The sequence below is a fragment of the Sylvia atricapilla genome, chromosome 5, assembly GCF_009819655.1.
Source record: "Sylvia atricapilla isolate bSylAtr1 chromosome 5, bSylAtr1.pri, whole genome shotgun sequence".
Classification (NCBI taxonomy): domain Eukaryota; kingdom Metazoa; phylum Chordata; class Aves; order Passeriformes; family Sylviidae; genus Sylvia; species Sylvia atricapilla.
In genome coordinates, this window is record NC_089144.1 from 54,125,845 (window position 1) to 54,138,225 (window position 12,381).

The following is a 12,381-nucleotide window of genomic DNA, read 5'->3' on the forward strand; positions in this document are numbered from 1 at the left end:
TGAGGTCTATTTCTTGTTTCTGAGGAGATTTTTTTCTTTTGATTTAGATCCAACAGAAAGCGGTTTTTAAAATACTTTATCAGACTAATATTTCCCTCTTGTAAAGCAACAAAACATCTCTCTATTTCTTATTCTGAAGAGTGTATTTTGTGCTCTTTCTTATGTCATCTTGTTTCATAACAAAATTTGTGTACAAATAGGCATCACCATATATTTTTTTTTCCCATTATATTAATTTTCATTGTTTTAAGGCTGCGAAAATTAGCTTTGGTCTTCTAGAAACATTCTTGTTAAGAGCTGTCATTTGCCACTTCCTTTGGCCTGGATTTTCATGCACCTTGTTTTAAAACAATTCCTAGAAGCTTGCAGGAAGTTTAGCACAAGATGTTCTTAGTGTAATCCAGTGACACAATAGATATATTTTATACATTTATGTCTTAGGTTGGCAACATGAAGTATCTGGTTTATGCTTGGGGGTGTTTTTGGCCTGGAAAGACACTGACAGCAGTGTTTTGATCCTCCTGGGAAGAGAAAATATTTCCTCTGGAGTATGATTTTGATGCAACAAAAACTTGCTCTCTTCTTTTCCCTATGTGTCTGTCGTGTACGTCTTTTCTTTATTTTAGCAGTCTTTATTTCACCCTAGCAAACAGAGGAGAAAGTGTGGATTTATTATTAAACTCTAATAAGAGTACACAAATTGTTTAGGAGTTCAAGACAAATGACACCACTTGGGCAATGTAAATAATGCAGTGGGTTACCTGACAGACTGGAGACACTTCTAGAGTTTCTCACTTCATCACATCTTCTGCAAACAGTTGGAAAAGGTTAACTTCCACTTAGGCTGGGAACTGTTGATTTCTTCATTAGGCTTAAAAAGATTGTCCCCATTTTCTTATGCTTCTTTCTCTATTTTTTTCTAAGCCTCATAATACAAGTGAGATGTATTTTGCTTTTCCATTATAATCTTGTATCTTAAGTTTTATGATTTGGCCTCAAGTTTATGCCTCCAGGAAAAGATGTGGAATAGCCTCTTTCAGTTTACAAGGAACAGCATTTTATTCACATTTTTCTTGAATTTGTTTACCAATTTGAGGTTTTTATCTTTTCATTCATCATCATGAATTGATATTTTATGGCTAGAATTGCAAGTCTGAAAGCAGCTTTGAATACATAAAATAACAACGTAATGAATGTTGTTTGAAATGGCTAGAAGAGATTTCTGATTTTATTTATTTTCTCCAGAAATATTCCGTTGGTATGATTAAAACGATGAAACATTGGATTAGGAATTGTTTGTTCAGAGGGATTTTATGTTTGAGTGTGTTCAGCATTGGTAATGACTCTATGCAGTGAAAAATACCAAACACAGTTGAAATATTTTGTTGAAAATAGCAAAACAAAATTGTAGGCATTCTTGGGAAACTTAAAGGCTTTTACTTTTTTTTCCCTTCTGGATGGGATGCACAAAAGTCCCTTTTGGTTGTGCAGAGTTTTAATGTCTTCACTTTGTTGTCTAGCAACGTTGATTTAGAGCTACTCTGTTTTGATCATATTGCTAGGCAAAAATAGTGTGGAAATATGAGAGATGCAGAATGGTCACTACAGAACCAAGCAAAAGTATCTGTATAACCGTGGTGGGATTTTTTGTGTGTTTTTTTCTGGTTTGTTGGGAGGTTGAGCATTTTGTGTTTGTTTTTCTGTATGATCAGAAAAGCTGAAGATTAGGCTCTTTTGTTTGTGGTGTAAATCCTGTTCTTGGCCTACAATGCGTATTAATTAACTTCTGTACTTATATGTACTGTGGTTGCAGAATCAGTGCCTTATTAGTAAAGGCAAATAAAAGCATTAATGAGAGGATACAAGGAAGTCAAAGAGAATATGGGATTAGATCAAGGGCAAACCTCCTTCTTCCAAAATTATAAAACAGAGGAAGAGAGATGATTAGAAAAGTTGGAAGGTATTTAAGCATGAGGATTTCCTTTTTATGCACCGTTACCTTTTAGAAGGGCATTACTGCGAGACATTATTGAAAGCATTACTTTTTAATAAACTCCAATGAAATAAACATTAGCAGCAAAACCTTTATAGAGGTAAGTGGTGCTGTTTGTTGTTCTTCTGGGGTTTTTTAGGAAGTGGAACCTTTTAGAAAACTGATTTCTAGCTCAGACTTGATTAAAGGAAGATTATTTTGTAGCTGGCCTTTGCAGGGCTCCTGATGAGTACTTGGCCATCACTGGTACCTTTCATCATCTGCAGGAAACTGAGGAACGGATTTGTCCTACAACAAAGGAGGAGCTGTGGTGTTTGTTAATCTCATGTAGGATCTGAAGAGAATACCTAGGTCAAGGTCTCTAGAAATCCTTGCCTTTCTGAGTTTTGTGCTGGCCAGAGTCCTGCTCCAGACTGGTTTGCCCATTTTTTAAAACTTAACCAAAGGAAAGAAAACAACCAAAAAACCCCAACCCTCCCCCCACCAAAACCCACACTGAAAAAACAAACTGCATTTTTATAGTTCTTATCACTACCACTTTGCTACCACTTTTAATGTGATTTATTCTCATTGCGATAGGAATTAGAAGTTACGCTCTATTGGGAGCATTGCAGGTTCTTTAGAAGGAACAGAACAACTCTAAGAAAACTGCCACCTTGTCCTTGTTGTAGCCCGTTAGGTTCTTGATTCTTCTTTTCAAAATAACATGTCATTTTTTTTGTTAGACCTGATAGTTGGCCTAAAAACAGGTTTGCTCTCTTTTCCTCCCCTTTTTTTGTCCACATACATTAATAGCTAATAAAGGCCATTACAAACCTTGCTTTTCATAGTTGCATTGATTTTTTTAGGTAGATTTAACTTGGCGTGTGATTTAATGTGCCTCATTGCATTGTAATAAACCATTAATTCGTGGAGATCAATAATGAGGGGTTCAAGGGCTGTGGTCAGCACCAATGATGGAGTAGAAGAAAAAAGGTCCAAGCTGCTCAATTGTGTAACAGGTTGCTTCGAGTCAGAGCAGAGGTTTTCTGGCTTTGGTGGGCAACATCAGAAGAGATTGGAAAACATCCCCAAGACTGCAGTGCTTTGATCCCAGGAGACTAGATGAGCTAGTCAGGGATTGTAACCGGGGATGAGTGTAAAGGCAAAGGTAAGAAAGAACATTGGAGAAAATGAAGAGATGGGTTGAAAATTCTGGCATCCAGATGTCTCAATACTGTGACTCTCTTGTGATTCCCAGGTAAAAGATAGTCTTCAGCAGTTCATGCTACCTGGTTTTATAACTGTCCATAAACCATGTGATTTGATGGTAATGAAAAAAAATTAAGAGGTTGGTAGAAGATTTAGGCTGTGTCTATGGTGTGCTCTGTCTTCTCTTGGGATAAAAATTTAATAAATCCAAGTTTTGATACAGCTTCAAAGTAACTTCTGATGACATCATGACAGGGAAACTCCCCCTCCTCCTCAGCTACAAAGAGAAAATTATTGACACTAAAACTAATTTATTACTACAGACCATGCTTAAAATAACTTTTATGACCACAGTGGCCATAATGTAGTGGATGTCTATAGGTGTATTGATGTGAAAACCCCTCTGCTTTCTTTTGAGGAAGTGATTTCAAAGGGCTGCCTGAATTTGTGCTTTCCTTAATAAACAGAAAAGATTCAGGATCTTCCTGATGATACAGTTCTCCAGTGCTAGACAGGACCAGATTCCTAATCTGCGCACTAATAAGTGCACAATATTAAATTTATATAAGTCTGAACCAAATTTTCTGTCATTCACCTTTTGGCCCTGAGTTTTGTTAACTGTAGAGTTACTGACTGTTCCTTCATGCTGCTTCCCCATCCTTCTTTTAATGGAATTCCTGTTTTCTGGCTCCCTTCTTCCACACCTTGAGAAGCCTCACACAACAAATGAGCTATAATAAATTTGCACAAGGCAAGGTTAGCATATTTTTAAACAAACTTCTTTGTTAAATTTTCTCATGAATACGTGGCACTTTTTTATGGTGTACTTTGCCCTTCTGAAAAAGTAAGCCTGGCTTTTCAGACTACAGCAGGACAGTTGCCTGGATTATTTCAGCTCTCATTTTACAAGAGGGCCAGCAAAGGAAGGACTTGATAGCAGGCAGCTGGGAAATTAAGTTACTGTGCTACTGAGCACAGTGGTAATCTCTAGTGCTGACATATGCCAAGGATGGGTGTTGTTTTACACTAGCCTGTCCCTGTTCTCTGTTTTGCTGTTTCTGTGGAATGTCACATGGGGTTTTTTGTTTGTTTGTTTCCCCCCCCACCCCAAACTGGGGATTGAATTCCTTTTCTAGGAAAATGAAACTAAGAAATGTCAGCTAGAAAAACTAGTACAGTTCAGTTACTTTTCACAGCTCAGTTTCTGCTGCTCTGAGCACCTGTGGCAAACAACCTTCCCTTCCAAGCCAGTGGTAGAATGGAAAAAACCCCCTGAGATAAATGCAGAGTCTTTTGGTGGTGCAGAGGGTGAACAGGGATGTGAGAGGTGTTTTTGCCACAAGGCAATATCTGGAAGTTGGTATTTAGAATGTTCCCCAAGTCCCACCAAAGCTGCCAAGCCCGAGAATCAAGGGCTGAGCATTTCTCCTCACATTTTAGAGTGACTAATAATAAACCAACCCCTTCTTGTGCTCTCCTGCTCCTTTCCCAAATTATTTTTCTTACTGCTTTTGCTGAAACCACATGTAATGCTTCCCACAGATCTCTTAAGCTGCATCATTCCATGTCAAAGGTATGGGAACTGATGCAGTTTTTAAGAGCATTCCCAATCTTATGATGTCCCTTTGTGGGAGTGGGTGATGAATTTAATCACACCAGTAACACCCTATGTCTGCTTCCAATTGCAGTGCTCTCCATGCTCATCCTTTTGATCTGTAGTGGTATTTGAGGACAATAATCTAACCTTCCTAAATAATATCCTGCTCTCAGTTTTGTTTGCTTACCCCATGTGACTATCTAAAGTGGCAGGTTTGACTTTTGTAGTGCTAGCAAGAAATCCCAGATCTGTTGAAATGTAAGACCAACTGTGCATTGACTTCAGGAAAGTAGAAACTTAGCCTCTTAAGGATTTTTTTTTAATTAATAATCTCTCTTTGTTTCAACTGAAAAAAATAATAATTGCAGGGTTTCTACCAAGATATGCTTCTAGCGGTTAGAATAAAGGTTTACATATGAATATATTTGACAGTGTAATTTTAATGCACTGAGGTTCAGAAGTGGATCCAAGCTGAATAAATGAAAATTTTTGTAATACCTGAGACTAATAGAATTTGTCTCCTATTTCAAAATAAAAGCAGTACTAATAGACTTTCAATTTATTAAACCTGATCCTTGCAGAGTTTGAAAACCAAACATTGTGGCAGGAGGAATCTGAAAGTGAAAACAGGTTTCATTGTCTACCCTGTAAGGAGCTGAAGCTGAAACAAATGCAGAAGTAAACAAGGAAATAGCTCGTGACAATAGCCACTGAAATCTAATATGTGGCTGTGAATAAACTGAGTCTGACATTGATGTACGGAGCCAAGGAAAGCATAAACACTCAAAAGGTGACAATAATAATAATAATAATAATGTCAATAGTAATTTTGAACTCCTATGGCAATGAAGATGGACAATTTTTAGACTGGATCAAACTGGATTTACAAAGCTTTGCATCAGTATAAGTAACATAAAATACATTTTGCGGTTCTATTTTCTTCCCCTCAGATTTCTGTCTCTATATCCATCCCACTCTTGTGGTATTTTATTCCTCTCTGTAGAACAGCTATTATACAGTGGAATTATAGTGCAGCATTTTGAAATTATACTGTTGAATATAACCTTTTAAGTGTCTGACTTGTACATGAGTGGTGTGGAGGCTTCCTTTTCCTTTGGCAATCTGACAAATGACGCAGCATCTTAGCCCATCAGAGAGAAGAGATGGGCATTTGTGTGGCAGATGGAAAAACTGTAAAACTAGGAAAATCTGTACTTTTAGAGATGCTGGAAGTGTCCTTGCATTGTGTATCTGGTGAAATGAGCATTTTTTGTTAGTCAAGAAGCTTTCATAAATGTATGTGTAAGCAGACCTGCTGCAGGGTTAGACACTGATGTGTTTTTTGGGGGTCTCAGTATCTCCCCGTAGGGTAGAGGGTGTGTATTATGTCTTTTAATTTTAAATTCATTAGTAGTTCTATAACAGGGATTGCAAATGCATCACACTAAAGGATATGTTGTCTCTTTTGACCTTACCAGTAATGCTTTTATCTTTCTTTTGCAAAGAGGCTTTTCTCTGTGCAATTACCCATCAGCTCCTGAAAGGCCAGAACAGGTAAAAGCTGAACTTGGAGGAGGTTTTTTGTGGCTTTTGGATTTCTTTAGTTTTTGTTTGTTGCCTTTTTTTTTTTTCTTTTCCCTTCCGCCCCCCCCCCCCCCCCCCCCCCAGATTACATAAATGACTGATTTAGGAACATAATATGATGTTAAATAAACTGGTGTATGATGATTTCAAGTTCTTTTTTCCTGTGCACTGTGTTACCATCTTAACACGCTGTTTGTCTCTTTTCCACATCCTCAAACTCTGCTGGTGTGCATTAAAAACAGAAAGAAACAAAAAGGAAGAGAGTTAATCACAACTGTTTATAATGCTGCAAAGGAAATATTTTTAAAAATAGCCATAAAGCCCCTTCTCTCCTATTATTACTAATTTCACAGGAAATCAGCTTCTAGATCTGTTCAGGTGACCACTTCCACTCACTTTGAAAAGCATGATTGTACTTTTCCAAGACCAAGGTTATGCCAAACTAATTGATTCTTTTTTTTCCCCCCTTCTTATTAAATAAGTTTGGCTGGGCCACATTTACTTGGATTAAATACAAGCAAAAAGAAAACTCACATTGGTTCAGGAAGTTTGTTTTGTGGTTCTTTGGAAAAGAACATTCTGTCCGCTCTTTGCAAAACCAACACAAACAGTCTCTTGGCACAGACACTATTCTTTGTAGATACCTTACTTTAAATTATCTCTCTGTTATTTTGCAAGATTAAGTATCACAGTCCATATTTCCTGACTAAATCCTGCCTTGTGTAATTGCACTTTCACTTTGTAAGTCCCATCTGCAGTGGTGGTTGGCAGTTTAACATGATTAAATCCTCTAAACACTACTTGAGATCTGCTGATGAAAGATACTGAATAATGGAAACAATGTTTATAAATTTTAGGATAGTAAACGTGGTTTATGTAATAACACTTACTTAGAAGTGATTATATCTCACTGTAGAAATGATCATGTAAATATGATGTTAAGGATAAAGAGCTGTAGAGGAGTAAAACTGCAAGAGGTTTTTATTTATTCTGTAATTGAGGGATTGTGTGTGAGTTTTGTGGAGAAATGTCCTTTGTTGGAACCCTTTTAACTTTTTAAAAGATATCATTAAGCTACTCTGTGCTACTGAAGGAGTACTGGGATAAGGCATTTCATGTGCTTGTAGCAGGCATTTCTCACCTGTGGGAATCTGGCAGGAGCTGCCAGAATTGGGAATAACAGCAGAGAAAGAAATGTACACTGTGCAACCTTAATCAAACAGGGAGCAATCTCTGGTGCCCTCTTTTGATAATATATTCAGTGGAACCAATTAGGGGAGAATCTTAAGTGATGTTAATAAGTTATTGGACTGATTCTTCAAGTGTCTGTAACTTCTACTGGCTTGGGCTCTTACTGCAAGGGAAAACAAAGATACCTTGTACCTTGTTCAAGGAGGCAGTTCTACATGCAGTAAATAATATTCCCAGAGAGTGATAAAAGCAAATCAAATCTGTCCTGTAACAGCTTTGAGTTGAGCTGAAGGTTTACACACACATTTGGATGTAAGTTTTCAGAGCTATGTTTTTTAACATAAAAGGAAAACACAATGGAGTACTCCAACCTTTTGAACTTTCTATTTCCATACATTTAAATCCAAAGACTAAAGTATTTTGAATGTCATGTCAGTCTTATCTTTCCAGCAAAGCCTTTTCCTATAAAGGGCATCAATTTTTCTAATTGTTGCCAAATCCAATCCAAGCCTCCCACACAATCATTTCACCCTTCCCTCCTCCTCCCATCATTGTCTGATATTTTGTTTGCATGGTCATTATTCATTAACTGTGTTCATGTCCAGGCCAGCAAACAGAGGAATCACATTAGCAAGGAGGAGCTCAGAAACTCACCAGTGAAATCTGGTTTTCCTTTTCTGTTTTACGTTGGCCTTTGGATGAGAATCTCAAAACCTGTAACAAATTTCAGAGATAAGGAGCCTGGAAACAATGCGTGTGCTACTGTTTGCTAATTCCTTTTCTTAGGAGAATTCTTTAGTCTTCCATTCTACTGAGAAGAATTAATTTCTCTGTAAGAAGCTACAGAGATTACAAGTTACTATTGGAAAAGAAAAGAGGTGTAGTCTGTCCTTTTTTATTTTTTCATACATAATCACGCACAATCATTAGTTAGAATTGGAAGGGACCTCAAGAGATCATCCTCATCCAAGGGTAGGGTCACCTGGAGCAGGTTACACAAGAACAGCTGGGTTGTGGACTGTCCAGGAGAGGGAGATTCCACAGCCTCCCTGGGCAGCTGTTCCAGTGCTCTTACCTGCTTGGTGTAAAGTTCTTCCTTATTTTAAAACTTACTGTCTTTTAGTTTATGGCCACTACTCCTTGTCCTGTCAGTGAGCAGCACTGAAAATAGTCTGGCGCCATCCTCTTGGCACCCTTTTAGATATTTATATTTATTAATGAGATCCCCTCTCAGATTTCTCTTCCCTGGACTAACCAGGCCCAGCTCCCACAGTCTACTCTTGAGAGAGGCACTGAAGACCCCTCATCATCATCATATCCCTCTGCTGGACCCTCTCCAGTAACTCCTTCTCTTTCTTGGAGATCTTTATCCATGTTTTGAAGGGAATGAAATGGGCATGGAAAGCTGGAGAGTCTTGGCCCAGGTCACTGAGCTGGGAAAGGCTGAGGCTCATGAATGGAAGGCAACCAACCTAAAGGTGGTGTGCCCGTGTGTTTGTCCTTTCTTCTGCGAGGGCTTCCTCATCGGAAAAGAGCTGTTAATTGTTTATCTCCCCTTCAAACATTAAAATGTTACGTTTTCAACAGAAGCAGGTGATTAACAGATAAACCACCAGTAGAATCTGTTCATATTAGTAAGCAGATTGCTGAGGTTAAGTACAAAAACTACCTCAATATACTTCCTTTTTGCATTAATGTGCAACCACTTGATCAATTCAGATTGACTGAAGTGACCTATTGTCATTTGTCCTATCAATGAGTTGACTTGGTGCTGCTTCTTCCTAGTTCTGTTGCTATATCAAATTGATCTGCATGTTTTAATTAATTTTAATTGGATTTATTGTAAATGGCTTTGTAAGGGAGAGGAAATAGAACCCCTCATGGCAGTCACAGAATTGTGTTAATGCCAAAATGAAGGCCTAAAAAGAGTAACTCATAAGAAAATTCTGTTTTAAATTGGTCAGATTTGCTAAAATTTGAAGAACTGTTCAGTGCTTGGGATAGTGCAGCTGTCAAGCTGGAAGTGACTTGTATTACAGCTAAGTTAGAAAAAAATGTTGGATATCAATAAAGAAATGAACTAGAAAAGAAATATCAGATTCAAAATTGAGAGGTAAAATTTGAAGGGTTTTAGTGTGGAGGCTGTTCAGTTATCCTGACCATGAGGTTCCTGTTAGCTGTACAGAGGCATTCTTTCTGCTATTACAGTTATTTAGTAAATTCACACTGACAGTAGTGGATGAACTCTACCCACAACTGTATTTCTCCCTGTCGTGCACTGAGGGAAATCACATTTTAAGAAGTCAGGGATTAGCAAGTTGAACTCATTGTATAATGTGTAGAGGAATTGCAAAGCTGAACCTGTTTCTTTTCTGGTTTTCAGTGATTTGTCCTGTTGGGCGGCTGCCTTCTGAGTGCCTCTGGAGAGATGCCAGCCAGCTGAATTAAGCAGTAGCAGGGACAGCATCTACCCAGGCTGAAGTTTTAAAGCCAGGCACGTGGCATTTGCACAAGTGATCACTGGTGAGTTGTATATAAGCACAGCTTCTCTCTTTCCTCTCTGTCTCTTTAACATCTGGCATCTGTAGCAAACTCCAAGTTTCTGGATGCACAGACTGGCCTGCCTTGCTTGTTTTTCCCAGAGTGTGACTGATGGGCTTAGAGAAAATGAGAGTGATGCAGGTTACCAGCTAATCTTAGGAAATCCTTACTATTTGTTTGTAGTTTATGGATTCTTCCCCCCCCCCCCCCCCACACTCTCTTTCTCTCCACTGAATGAGTAACATCCTGGTGAGGCCAGACGTCAATTCTGTAGCATTTGTGTGTTATACTAGATGATATCACTGTGCTTTTTAACCAGAGAAGATTTTATACCCTCTTCCTTAGCACTTCGTAGCCTGGAAATCCAAGCTGTGAGGTTCTGATAACAGAAGTAGTGACTGGCTGCTGTCAGCACAAGGGTGATTAAAAATGTGTGTGTGTTTATGCTGGTTCACTCCCTTTCCAGCTGAATAGAAAATGAAACTACCCAAAGCCTTTTATGTAAGTGCTTTGGGTAGTGGATTTAGTTTTTTTTTTATTTTTCCCTGTTTAAATCTGTGTGCAGACAAGCTTCATCCCCAGCTTCCTTTTGAAGATGCTGTGTAAAGAAAAGAGTGAGCTTGTTCTGACCTCTAAGGTGTGATCCTGTTTCTGGCTCAATACTGGGCATGACCTCTCTACAAAAGACAACAACTTACAATTAATTTTTTTGGGAAAGGTGATTTCTAGTAAATTTTTTCAGTCTGTGATCATCCTTGATAAAACAGTGGCAATCTGCTCCTTCCAGAAGCTGAAATGCTGTGATTCTTTGACAGCAAGTGTGTGGAGAGCTGTATTACACCTTTTAACACCCTGCTTAAATTAAGACTGCCATGCTGGGCTTACTGCTGTTTTCCTGAGAGTGTGGCACCAAGGAATTATTGATGAGATGCAGCCTGCTCTGTAAAACACACGTTTGCTATTAAAAACAACATATGTCCCCTTAGTTATAGCTAATAATTTAAAAATCTCTGTGGAATTTGGTGGAGATACCCCCTCTGTACATGGAAAGAATCCCATTAAAGTATCAGCGTGACACAGCTCAGCATCAGGTGCTGAATTATCCTGTGAATATCAGAATGGGGGCTTTATGCTTGAGGCACAACTACCTGAAGGTCTCTTGTTGAGCAGGTTGGAGGAGCCTCCTCTAAGGATGAGTGCAGGAAGGGTAAAATCCATCCAGAGCACTTGTCTGGCTCTTTCAGGTTCTTGCCATATTGTTAAAAAGTCTTGTTGGAATATTTGGACAAAAACCTGAAGGTCAGTGCTGTCCTGAGTTATATATGCTACCTTGATTAGCGACAGAGTTGGAAAATTACCCTGGCCTGAAAAATTATGAGGGTAATTCTGCTTCATGCTGGAGGAGGCAAAGGCAGAGCAAGCAATACAAGTACATTATTTCAAGGTCCAGTAGCCTATTAAGCCAGACTAAAATAAGTAGGCTTTAATTAATGGAAAGTTTAGGAAAACAAATTTGCTGTTATTTTCACATAACCACAGCATGCTGGAACATACCTGTCCTTAATTTTCTTTCCTTTTTTTTGCTGCTGCTCTTCCTGCTTCAGTTCAAGTGTAAACAGGTGCTATCTTGGGAGACACCAAAGGTAGATGCAGTTCTTTTCTGCTGCTGGAGAACTCTGAAGCCCAGCACTTAAATAATACAGCAACCATAGTGCTAACAGCAGCAGCTTTGGAGAAGAAAAGTTTTTAAAAGGTTGTAACTGATTTTCAAGGTGTGTAGAAATAGAGAAAGCAAGGTAGTTATTGAAGGAATGTTTTTTATTTAAAATCATTGTCGCTTTGGTAGGTACACTTCTTTATTGCTTGTAAATATTTTCAATTATATTAGTGCAGATTTTTCTAGAAGCCAGATAATTACAGTGGAAGCACATCTGTGTCTTGATAAGGGGGACACCAGTTTAGAACAAATGTCGTGTCTGAGGTCTCAGTCTGACTCACAGGATGGAATGCCATCATGAGGGAGAAGAAAAAATCCTTTGCTCCCATGTAACATGAGTGGGAAGCCATGGGTGTGGAGAGGTTCCTTTAGAAACTGCAGTTCATCAAGAAGGTGTTCTGAAAAATGTGCTGCACAGATAAAGACTGAGTCAAGCCAGTGCCTGCTTGTCACACCAGGTGGTGACTGTGCTGTGACATAAATCACAGTGTACTCTGAGTACCTCCAGGTTCATGGGTTTGCCTGTGGCTGCACTTAAGATATGTGTGTGAACTCAAACGCAGGGTT

At 38.6% G+C, this 12,381-nt stretch overlaps 1 protein-coding gene across 1 annotated transcript in view; it reads left to right on the forward strand.

The window, feature by feature from the left end:
• The window catches only part of EPS8 (EGFR pathway substrate 8, signaling adaptor), a 130,020-nt gene that overhangs the window by 21,191 nt on the left and 96,448 nt on the right, over positions 1-12,381 (forward strand). The window contains 1 exon segment of the mRNA XM_066319538.1: positions 9,940-10,079. The gene's annotated coding sequence lies outside the window, so the exon portion shown is untranslated.